Source organism: Miniopterus schreibersii (assembly GCF_964146895.1).
Source record: "Miniopterus schreibersii genome assembly, chromosome: 7".
NCBI classification, from domain to species: Eukaryota; Metazoa; Chordata; class Mammalia; order Chiroptera; family Miniopteridae; genus Miniopterus; species Miniopterus schreibersii.
The window spans coordinates 17,173,483-17,186,353 of NC_138108.1; the positions used below are offsets into that span (position 1 = coordinate 17,173,483).

The 12,871-nt window shown below is 39.9% G+C and overlaps 1 protein-coding gene across 1 annotated transcript in view; it reads right to left on the bottom strand.

The window, feature by feature from the left end:
- Positions 1–12,599, bottom strand: part of CPS1 (carbamoyl-phosphate synthase 1) — a 145,909-nt gene extending 133,310 nt beyond the window's left edge. The window contains exon 1 of the mRNA XM_081142905.1: positions 12,521–12,599. The gene's annotated coding sequence lies outside the window, so the exon portion shown is untranslated. The remainder of the gene's footprint in view (positions 1–12,520) is intronic.
- Positions 12,600–12,871: the final 272 nt, after the last annotated feature.

Sequence of the window (12,871 nt, forward strand, 5' to 3'; positions counted from 1 at the left end):
TGACTCAGTGGTTGGAGCGTCGGCCCGCAGGCTGAAGGGTCCGGGTTTGATTCTGGCCAAAGGCACATATCTTGGTTGCAGGCTCGATCCTGGGGCACGTGCAGGAGGCAACCAATCAATGCATCTCTTTCACATTGATGTTTCTCTCTCTCCCCCTTCCACTCTATCTGGAAAGCAATGGGAAAAATATCCTTGGCTAAAGGTTAAAAAAAAAAAAAAAAAAGAAAGAAATGTGTGGAGGGAAACATATTAATTTATTAACAATAGTTTCCTAAGAGGAGGAAAGAAAGTAGGAAGAAATAAACAACTAAAAATGGCTGTCAAATAACTGAAACATATTATGGCTTTTGATTTTAAGTAAAAATTCAAATATAAATTCCCCATCTATACTCTTTCTGCAAATCTGTAAAAATCAAAAATGGTAGAGATTTTGCTCTTTACTAAATAGAAGTGTCCGAGATAAATCGCAATATTGATTGATTAGGTGACAAGATTATAACAATTTGTATCCTTGGTTTCTGTTTTCATTGTAATACTATGCCTGTAATTAAGTAACGTTTAAGCTTCTGATTTTGCCTCACAAAGCTTCTCCCAGCTTCAAAGGCTCTCTTTAATCCTCTCCCTCAATTTCCCACTCCTTCCCACTCGCAGTCGCCAAGCACTTTTTATCAGTAACCTTCAGCTTTATGGCTTTTGTGATAAATTTTAGGGTGTGTGGGGAAGGGGGAGAGAGAGAAATTTCTTGAATCCTGCCGTCTGGCAGACGCCGGTGCTCAGTAACTTAACGTCCTAACTCAACGTCACCAATAGGGTCCTGAAAGTTGCAGCTTTAAGTGAAATTGTGTACAATAAAACCAATTTTACCAGAGGCTGCTTGTTAAAAAAAAAAAAAAAAAAAAAAAAAAAAAGTTAAGTCCCTATGGCATATTTCTGGCTATAAAAACATCACCAAACTTCTAAATAAAGACTCAAAACACTTTTAATATTTTCTAATATTAAACATTGAAATAAACATGAGCTATACATACATTTAGAAAGATTAATAAAAACAAGTCAGATTATTATTTTCCAACCTGCTTACTCCAGTTCAGGGTCACAAGTGGCCAGAGCCTCTCCCAGCAGCTTGGGGCCCAAGGGGAGAACCCACCCTGGACAGGACGCCCTTCTTATGGCAGGGGACACGCACATCCAGCCACACTCACTCATCAGGGGCAACCGAAACAGGCCATCACCTCCCGGCACACCTCTGCAGGGTGGGAGGAAACTGGAGCACCCAGAGACCACCCCGCAGACATGGGCAGAGCCGCCAACACCGACGGTGAAAGATGACAGTAGCTGAGGACCTGCGGTACTTTACACGCATGAGCCCATTAAGCCCTTGCAATGGCGTTAAAGCGAAGGTCCTGCTACCTCTCCCTCCACAGATAAAAGCAATGGGTTAAGTAACTGCCTCAGCTGACGGCACCCAAGGGGCGGAACTTGGGTTTCCGCACAGAAGGGCCCAATTATAAGCCCGTCCCCTCCTCACTGTTCCCCCTCTGCTGCCCCCCCCCCGCGCAGTTCCCTGAGGCCCAGTGAGGTCCTCACTCCAGCCTGTCAGCCACATCCGACTCCTCTAATGGTGTAGCATGAGTCACCCTTTCTCTCGCCCATTCTTTCCTTCCCCCTCCTCGCTCTTCCCCACGACCTCCCTCTTCTTCATGGTCTCCTTTCTCCTCTCTCCCTGTCTGTCTGTCTCTCCTTCCCCCCTCCATTTCGCTTTGCTTAGTATGTACGATTCCTTCTGCACCTATACATTAGGCAAACTCCTATTGGCTCCCTAAGACTCAACTCAGTGATCCTCTCCTTCTGCAAACCATCCGTGACAGGACATCTCCAAACACACAAGAGCTTCCTCTGTGCCCTCATTATGTCTACATTAACACCTCTACTGTGGCACTTATCACTGCCATAATTACTTGATTATATAGCCACCACCTCACAGACCAACCCTCCTCACCCTGAGTATGAGTCACTGTCGGGCAGAAACTGTAATAAGTTCTTTATCATTCCATAGCCTCATACAGGACATGGGACAGGGCAAAAACTTAATAAACACATTTTAAATGCATAAATGAATGAATTGTTCCCTAGAGTACAGATCAGGGTCATTTAGAAAAGACAGGTGAATGAACAAGACAGAATGGACATAATAGTTTGCCCTGTGTTCTTAGAAGATAGCAAAAGTTCTCAGATAAATTAACTGTCTGAGGGAGCTTTTGCATCAGAATAATTAGCCGGAGAGTACAAAGTTCCAGAGAAATGATACATACTTAAATATACAAAGTTTTACAGGTGCCCCTATAGAAACTAAAGCCTAATTCAGGGGCATCCTGCCACATCAGATTCCCTTGTCCCTGGTGTGGTATAGACGCTGGGAGAGTAGCTATTTCAACAACGACTCATATACACAAGTGATTGATGACAACAGGAGATTTCTTAGTTTTATCCCTACAGAGAGGGAGAAATCCAATAAAATTATGTTTAATTTTCTGCCAACCCAGTAGATGAGATTTAGAGTTGAATTTAAGTTAACAAATAGATATTTTTATAAATGTGATGCTTCTTACTTAACCAATTTAGTAGACTTAGGATTACTGGGTTCCAAGTAACATAAAACTCAATAACTTAAGAAACTTTGAAGGAGATCTTGCCCAGAAGGAACAGTCAGAGAATAAGGCCATTGGAACCAACCAGCACTAGCGAAGCTCTAAGGTTCACCCCTTGTTGAAGCTGGAGGTTTACAGGAGTCAGTGGCCTTTGTCAGAGTGCCCGAGTGCCATCTTTGTACTGAATACACTCCAGTAGTTTTCAGTCCTTTTGTTACTCAACCTGACAAAGCATCTGACTGGCCCAGCATGGTCACGTGCCCACAAACTGGCTAAGGAAAACCAGAGGTACTTGAGGAACAGTTTCGCCAAGATGCCAATCAAAGGAAGATAACAAGTTTCCCATAGAAATATTGGGGTTCAGTTACCAGGAATTAAGGAAACAGATAACTGGATTTGGGGACAGCAAAAACTACATATCCACTATTGATTCATATCCCTCCCTTTCACTGTTTCGAATATAAGCTCCTTGGAGACAGAAACTGTTTTGTTTTTCCCTAAGGTATCCTCATCACTAGACTACTACCTAGCATTTAGAAAGCAGCATTCAATAAAAATTAGTTAAATTAATTTAATTCCTTGTCTCTAAATAAGTTGCCCTTTGGTCCTACTAGCAAGTTATCTAGACAGTCCAAGAAGAAAAAATACACAGAGTAGGTAAATTTTGAGTCAAAGTAAAAATATAAAAAAGAATCAAAGCCTTAGGCAGACTCTAATGAGAACCCTGGATGAACAGAGAACCAACCATATGAAGGTCCCAAAGGCTTATGAAAGGTAAATATTATAGTATATGTTAGGGGTCAAGGCATAGGGAAGATGGGGGAAGTAATATTCATTGAGTGCCTACTTTCTGATAGCTGTTGTGATAGGCAATTTTGCACATCCTGTCTCACTAAACATGGTGTACCAAAACTTCAGAGAATACACAAAAAGTAATGACTACTGCAGAATTCAATTTCATTTACTTCATAGTTGTGTGTAAGGCTTGCTCTTGGCCTGAGGTACCCTCTACTGAGCACACATTTGTTTTGCACAATGGGGCCCTTGGCTCTGATAAAGAGCAAAGGGTCAACATCACTGGTCAAAGGAACAACAATCTTTGCTCAGCTCTGCTCTACTCTCAAGCACATCCATTGCAGGAAATAATGCCAAGCACTTCATACGTGCCTACATGAGCATTCTTTCCTTAAACATGTGCAGACACAATAGTCAGCTCAGGATTTTAGAAACTGCCTTCTCCTCTCACTTCTAAGGTGGAGAGAATCCAGCCCACTCTGTCCTAAAATAAAGACCAAAGATTCAAGATAGAAAGAGAGGTATTTCCAGGTGGTTATCTTTACTGACAGATCTAAAGAAGGCCTAAGGAACTCTACAATATTTATTCCATGCTTAATTTACAGATGACAAAGACTCAGATAAGAAAAGTGACTTGCTTAGTATCTCAGAGCTAATTAGTCATAAGGGGAGGACTTGAACCTGGGCCTCTCATCTCCTAATTCAGTGATCTTCTTTTATCATCAGAATTTGTTCAGATGTTGAGATTCCACAGTAGCTTTAAGTTGTTTACAGTAAGAAATAGTGGATTAACTACCTTAATTTTTCACCTGATTTAATTACTCACTTCTATTCCTCAGAAATGTTTTTCTCAGTCCAACTGATGTCCAACGAAACAGAGAACTAGCTTCTCCTAAGAACCGTAGAGACCAAAATCATGGGTTTCCAACATAAAATGTCCACTTTGATCTCTGGAGTGTTTTAGATCAAGTCATCTTCAACCATCCAGATAAGGAAGTCCCTTGGCAACTGAGCCAATAGCACCCTCTGGTTGACAGCAGCAAAGGCAAACAACAAAAATTACAACTGTCCAAAATACCGTTTTGTGATTCCAGAGTAGCTTGCCCCCATTTTGGATTCAAAATGTCTGAAATGAAAATATGATTCTTTTGATCTCCTTCCTTAATTATCATATCAATCAAATTTCCTAGTTATAAACAACAAATCCACTGTCTAGTTTAAGTAGAAAAAAGAATTTCTTAAAATGATAACAGACTTGCCCTGGCCAGTTTTGCTCAGTGGTTAGAGCATCAGCCCATGGACTGAATGGTCCCAGGGTTCGATTCCGGCCAAGGGCACGTACCTCAGTTGCAGGCTCAGCCCCTATCAGTTGGAGCACATGCAGGAGGCGGACAATCAATGTTGTCTCTCACATCAATGTTTCTCTCTCACTTCCTTCCCCTCCCTCTAAAATTATTAAGCATATCCTCGGGTGAGGATTTTACAAAAGTGAAAACATAAAACACAAACTGGAAGAAAATATTTGCAAATAATATTGATAAAGATATTGTATCTAGACATATATTCTATCTAGCTGCAAGCAAGGCTGGAAATTTGAGTTCAATATCCATGCAGGGCAGGAATGTTTATGATGTATTAGTTTCTCCATAGACAGAAAGGTCATTTAGAAGATGACCTTTGGGCAATTACAAATCATGATGAATGTCTACTACAATCATTATTCATAATTAGATCCAAGCCAAATGACTAACATTTACTTAAACATCACTTTATACAAATGGAAATTTTGTAAATTTCAATAATTTAAATTTAGATGTGACAGAATATGAAATATATTAGGAATAACTTAGCTGCATGTATCATTTATATTTTTGAGGGCTTTTCCCATAACTTAACTGTAATTTCAAAAGCAGTGATCACACCTTGGGCAAAATGCAGTCAGATCTCCAGAAATTGAATTAAAGTATTGAATAACAACTCTGTGTGATGAGGCAGAATTCACAATTAATGACACAGAAAATTGGGATAGATATATAAAGCACAAGAAACAACTTGGCACAACTTGATAAATACATTTAATTTTCTACAGGAACTGATCAAGAAACTCAATCAAGAATGTATTCTGGCCCTGCCAGTGTTGCTCAGTGGTTAGAGTGTGGGCCTGTGTTCCAGAGGGTCTTGGATTTGATTCCTGGTCAAGGACACGCATATCTGGGTTGCAAGGTCTGATCCCAGCCCTCGGTCACGCACATGTGGGAGGCAACCAATCAATGTGTCTCTGTAACATTGATGTTTCTCTCTCTCTCTCACTCTCTCTCTTCTCTCTCTTCCCTCCTCCCCCCTCCCATCCACTTTCTCTAAAAATCAATGGAAAAAATATCCTCACTCCTTAGGTGAAAATTTAAAAAAAAAAAAAAAAAAGTATTCTGATTTTGAAGACCACTTCAGGGAGAAAATCTTGACTGTGGTAGATTCTCTCATAATAGTGAGAAAGAAAAGAAACTGAAGAACTGAAGACCTTTCCAAGGTTTTAGTTTGGAACACAATAGGAGCAAATTTGGAGGGAAAGCTAATGAGTTAAATTTGGCAAAAGTTAGAGTTGAAGGATCCATGGGTCATCCACCTGGAAAAGTTCAGCAATCAGAAATTTTGGTCTGGAATTTCGAAACCATGGAATAACTTCTTTCAGTTCTCAACATTTTTCTTATTTGGATCTTATAATAAGATTAATTAAGTTCAGAAAAAAATAGTTGAAGTTTAAACAAGACACAAACATGGTTCTCTTTCCTATCCATTAAGTCCAGAAGCTGGCTTGGTAGGAGGCTCCACAGAATCAGTGACCCAATTCCTTTTATGTGGCTTCCTTACCCGAAGTCATCTCATGGTGCAAGAGGGTTGCTGGAGCTTAAACCTTCATATCCCTATTCCAATCAGCAGAAGAGAGAAAGCAGGAAAAAAAGCATGGCCTGTCCCTTTAGAGATACTTCCTACAAACTACACATACCACTTCCTCCTTCATCCCAATGGCCAGAACTTAGTCAACCACCACACCTATCTACAAGAGCGGCTAAGAAATAGTGTCTTTATTCTAACTACACATGTACCCAGCTAAAAATCATGGTTTCTTTTACTAAGGAAAAGGAAGAAAACAGATAATGGGTAATAATCAGCATTTAGCATAAAAATCTAGGACAAATGTCTGTAGTAGTACTATTTCTCCCACTAAAGAAAGTAAGTAGCACTAACAGCACCATCACAGGAATCACTGTTAACCCAGTCTAATTTGTAAAACAGAAAATCATTCACAGTCTTTAATTAACAATTATGAGTAACCAGTTACTTGAAAAGCCACAACAGATCACAACATATCAAAGTGTCAGGACGTCGTGAGCACAGAGAGCCACATAGATGGCAATTAACCTATCATAGCATAACCATCTGAGGTTACCAATCACTAATCACTTTTTATTTGGGCAAACGAACAAGTTCCAGTAACATGGATAGCATATGTAATGTCACAGGTCTGAGATATAATCATAATATGAAATTATAAAAGATGGTTTCCAGTCATCAAAATACAAAACTCTCAGTTTGAATAACCTCTTGGTTGACCAGTTCAAAATATGGGATAGCCAAAATGAGTTTCAACAAATAAAATGATTAAGACATTTTTTTCTAACTAAGAACTATATGCTGTTTTGTATAACATATTTCTCTAGAAAAAAACTCAAAAGGTATATGCTCCTATTAGACAGGTACCAAAAAAAAAAAAAGGAAATAAAATTGGAAGAATCATCAATGAGAAAGAAAAAGACTAAACTGTGTAAATGGAATAACTGCTATCATTTTTCTTTGCCATTACCTTGACAATAAAAGGTTTGTATGGAAGCTCCTGATTTATGGTCCTTTCAGGCAGACACTACTGAACAAAGCCACATTGATTTCCCAGGATCCATGGCGGGGAAGTTCAAGGCCACTAACAATTGCAGTTCACACTTCTATTGGTTGAATATCTATGAATTGAATCTGCCCCAGACCAAATTTATGAATGGGGCTGCTCTACCTGTCTTATCACTGACAAATAGAAACCTTTACCTTATCATAAGTCATACACATGAGCACACCCTGGACTTCTGACCCATTTCTGTGCTGGCTCTCTAGTTCAGAGACCTTAAGGCTCTCTTTGAAGATTATGCACCAATAAAGTGTATTTATCTTTGATACCGCCGAACCTTTAACTGCTGAGAACAGTATTATTACAGTAAGAAGACTAAGTTAAAGGAATTAGGTAGGAAATGCATGTGTTCCTGGTTTTTCCTTAGGTTAGCGTCATTAACAAAGCAGGACTAAAGATTCCTTTATGAAATATTTCCTCTTCTACAAAACATTATATAGAGAGAAATAAAGTAGAGACATAGAAAGGGTAAGTCAAAATCTGGTATCAATGGACATATATTAGCCTATGCATAAAGGCAAAGAAGAGAGAGATTAAAAGAACAGAAGAAAGAAAACTAATATTTTAATAAATCGCTGATAAAGAGGAAGGAAAGCCTACCACCAAAAAAAAATATATAGTAAACAAGGGAATTGGAAAAATATTAGAGAAATCAGGAAAAATTGAAATCTTAACTGTACAGCCGAAGCATTTCATTGAAAGGCTCTCTGGAGGAGGTGGCATGAGCTGAGTTTTGAGGGACAGGTAGAAATCATTAGAGAGAAAAGCATGTGTGAAAATAGAAAGATGTGACATAGCAACCCATCTGAGGAAATGCACACGATGGGTGACGTGGAGGTATAAAGGTAGAGAGGGAGACTGGATTCAAATCCTCGAGGGCTTCATGTATACTAAGGCAGACTTTACTTTATCCTGAAAGCTCTATGGAACTCCCAAAGGGTTTTAAGCAAAAAAAAAAGTAACATGATCAGATATGCATTTCAGAAAAATCACTGAAGAGAACACACAGGAATATGGTCAAAATGCAGACAGAAAGACAATTATAGAGATGAGAAGTGATAAGATCTTGAATGTAAAGATACTGAGAAGAAAAAAGATAGGTCCAAGAGGTATTAAGAGACAGGAACAAAGGGCCTTATAGACTGATTGTCTGGGAGGTGGAAAGAGAGTCGTGTAAAATGATACCATCCGAATTTCAGGTTTGGTTGTAACTAGGCAGCTGGTTTTGTCCTGAAACATGGCTCAAGGAAGAATTAGAGATCTAGGGAAAAGATGGTAAGTTCAGTGTTGATAACTTTCAATTTGAGCTGCTTAATAAGATCATCAGGAGATGTCAGGAGGCAATTGATTGTAAATCTGAAATAGCATAATCCATGGTGCAATGACTCACAGAAAATAAAACCTAGAGAAATTCTTTAACTCGAGAATTATACTGATGGAAATAAATGTGTTGAGAATGTTCAAACTACAGGGCAGAAATAAGCATTAGTCAGTTTTGAGTGTTCTACAGTCCTTCCTCACTATGGAATGTGTTGCCCTCAACACGTGTGGCTTAGGGTAATAACCTCTAAAAGCCTTTCGTGTGATGTTCTCCACGGGCACCGCATTACCCTTATCCTATTAAGCTTGACTCGCACTGTGATGTGAGCTTATTTCTAAGCCTTGAGCTTTGCTTACGGAGTCGTGCAGTCTTTGAACACTGAGCCTCTACTGTCGGCCCTCATGGACGTCTGCAAAGGGATGCCGACTCTCGGGTTCTTCTATTGAGGTTATTCTCATTCTTCAATAGCAAGGTTTGTGGTCTTTTGCTCTTTTTAGTGGCTATAGTTTCTTCCTATGTGAACTGAAAAGATTTCAAAACTATTATATGCCCCTGGAAACAGCTCATTCTGAATACTACCATCTGCTCTCTTCATGCCCCACATGACATGAGTTACACTAACGCACTCCTCCAGGCTGAGCGAATGTCCCTCCTCTGCTGACCTAAAGAAGGTAAGTGTAAGGCTAGTGGGGAGGAGCTCCCAAAGGCCGGCTGATCAAGCTTTATGTAGATGAGTCCCTATCTTCTGCCCCCACTCAGGTAATTCAGAAGTGAGTCAGCAAGAAACAAACCAGGATCATCCTCCCAATTGCTCATTTCCTAAACTTATTGTGCCAATCACAATGAAGAAGGAAGTTTCCCTACTCTTGATTGCCTCACCAATAGGAAACAGGTATATCAGAATGCACTCAGTCCTCCACAATGAGGGAAAAGTGAGTGTGGAGCATCTGTCCAATCATTTGTCAAAGGAAAGACAGCTACATTACCGAGGAAGACACCCTTTCCTAAAGAGTGTGAAATCGGAGAGTCCATCCTTTAGAACCTGGATGTAGGGTTGAGAGAGCATGGTCTCGGGTGTCAGATTGCCTGGGCCCAGAGCTTTGCTCAGCTATTTATCTGCTGTGTGGCATTAAGAAATTTACTTAACCCTGCCTTTACTCAACTTCCTCATCTGTAAAATGGGGATAACAATAGAACCTAGGTCGTGATGTTGCTGTGAGGAGGAAATGATACGGTATAGGTCAAGTGTTTAAAGCGTAGCTGCCATACAGTAAGCAATTCTTAACATTAGCTATTAATTTAAAGAAAGACTTGCTTCTTCTTGCATTGTTTGTTTTTTTGTTGTTTTGTGTGTGTGTGTGTGTGTGTGTGTGTGTGTGTTTAATGAAGATTGGTTCTAATGCTGCCAGATGGAAATCAGAGTAGAGTAAACAACAAGGGATCTTCATGGATGGACACACACCAGGCTTTGCTCCACTGTTCCATGCAGTGACCCATCAATATGTGTCACTCAGGGAAGAAGAAAGCACAGTAGTATATCCTGGCATCAAGAGCATGGCATCTTCCTGAATGACAAGCAGCTGGGATAGAACAAAGCCAGGGAAGAAATGCAATTTCCTTGGGGGGAAAAAAAAATCACAACACATCTTCCATTTTGACAGTGGCGGGGGGGGGGGGGGGGGGAAGGCAGCTATGTAGAATAAAGCAGCCACAGTATCTCGAGATCTTCCTATGAAAAGCAGCAGAGAAGCACACCCGACCATTGTGCAAAGCCCTGACTTATATGTACACCCAGAGCTTTGGCCATCGCCGGAATTGTCCTGTAAATAGGAGAGGATTTTGACAGATTGGGCATAAAATTCTTTTTTTCTTACTGGATTTGGCTGGTGCTGCCACAGCTGTTGCAGAAGAAGTCCCTTGAATAAGAATTCACCATTGTAACCTCAATATGTTCACCCTTCTGAGAATGCTGCATCTGAGTAATTTTTAGATTTCTAAAATTTTTATCAACCACTAAGGTAGCAAAGTAAAATTTAATCTATTATTCGTTATTATGACCATATAATAAATTGTGATTAGAGGCAGAAACCAAGAAAAGGGAAGAAAGGAAAAGAGAGGCCACCAACAGAGGAAGAGAGAGAGGAAAATACAGAGAAGAAGGAAGGAACACACACCTGCTGGAAATAATAAGAAAAAGGCGAGCTAATATTTATGCAAGGGTTCACTTTCTCTCTCTCCCTGCAGACGATAGCACGTTTATTTAATGAGTCTCTCTCTATCAGCTTGTCAAGCAAAACAGCTGCACCTTCTGCGCCTCTAGCTCAGGGAAAAGAACTTAAGCATCATGTCCCCACAAAGCTTCCTAAGCTAGATGTCTCAAGGATATTGCTCAGGGAAAGCAAAAGTCCCAAATAACCAGACTCTCCTTCATCCCAAGAATAGCCTCCGCCATCTAGCGGCAGCATGTAACATAGCCTCCAAGAGGTTATCAACAGAATTCCAAGAGCTTCTGATGTTACATTCTGTAGAGTCAGAAAGACCTAAATTATCCTCCCAGTCATGGAATGTCAATGCTGGGAGAGACCTCAGTGAGACAATGGTCTCAACTCTGGCTGCACAAGAGAATCATATGGGGAAAATGTGATATTTTTTAAAATGTATCAGTCAGTACTTGTAAAAAGGAGAGGATTGGGTCTCATGCCCAAATACTTATTGCCATAAAAAATAGTTTTTAATAATCAAACATTTTGTTTGAATATAATGAACAAGAATTTCTAGGACTAGGGCCCGGGGAATTGGTATTTTTTAAGAGCTCTTCAGGTCACTTAAGCTGAATCCAGCCTTGAGACCCACTGAGCTAACCCAGCCCTTCTTGTTTTAAAGTGTGAAGAGGAGGAATGAGTTCCCTTCGTCATTCAGTTGCTGGAGAAGCAGAAATGGAAACTGAAGTTCTCACTCAAATTGTGAGGTCTTGTTGGACCAAGGTGAGAGTCACAAGAGTGCGACGGGTCAGGGCAAAAAAGAGGCAAGATGCACCATCCAGACTGGAACTATGACTTCCTTTTAGAGTGGATTTGCTCTGCTCTTTAATTTTTTCAATCCCCTGTCCTGACATATGTTCAAAATATATTCAAACTAAACTGACAAATGCCAACATAAATGGGCATGTACTCATTTGAAAAGATGTTTTTTACAATAAAAAATGTAAATTTCCCAACATAAATAGAAAGTTGGGTTTTAAAAAGCATACTTATTAAACTTCTTTTTAATGACACCTATGTGTACAAAGTTTGCTCACGTTAGGAAGTATGAAGATAAATTCTTCTTTATAACTTGCCTTACTTCAAAAAATATTTGGAACAAAAAAAGATATAAAATAATAATTTAAATTTTATTTTCAAACAAATCAGAGTAGAAGGTAATAAAAACCAAATCAGGTCTTCATGTTTCATATCAGACAGAATCAGGAAGAGTTCCTTAATTAGACCTTACACAAATACTCCTGAGCTTATTAAAGCTAATAAAAAATAAAGGAGATATGATCCATTACAATAGTCCCATTCCCTACTTTATAAATAAATAGATAGATAAATATTGTTCAGAATAAGAGTAGGGTTTTTTTCTGACAGAAAATAAATTAAGTCAATGCGTATTAGATGATAATTAATGCTCTGAAGAAAATGGAGCAGAGATGAAGGATAAGAGTTAATTATGAAATGGTATAACCAGGAAAGATGTTGCTGAGAGGGTGAGGCACCGAGCCATGCAGCTATCTGTACAAGGAGATTATTTCCTACTCACATGAAGTCCAGTACAGGTCGATGTGATGACTCTGATCCATGTAGTAATTCAGGGCACCAGGCCTTTTCCATCTTGTGACTTCGCTCTTCCCCAAGTCTCCTGGGTTCCTCTCTCTGTTCACCTGGATAATGTGAAAAGAGGAAGAGTGAGAAGAGGCACACACTGCACCTGAGGAGCCAAGCATCATCCCCCTTCATTCCAATGCGAACCAGTCACACAGCTCCATGGAGACGCCACAGGCCTTGGAAATGTAGGCAAGTGACATGCCAAAGAAGGGAAGAGTGTGCCTATAGATGAGCACCAGCAATTCCTGCCCACAACCAGTTAGGGAGCGACTGCAGCTATCCTGGG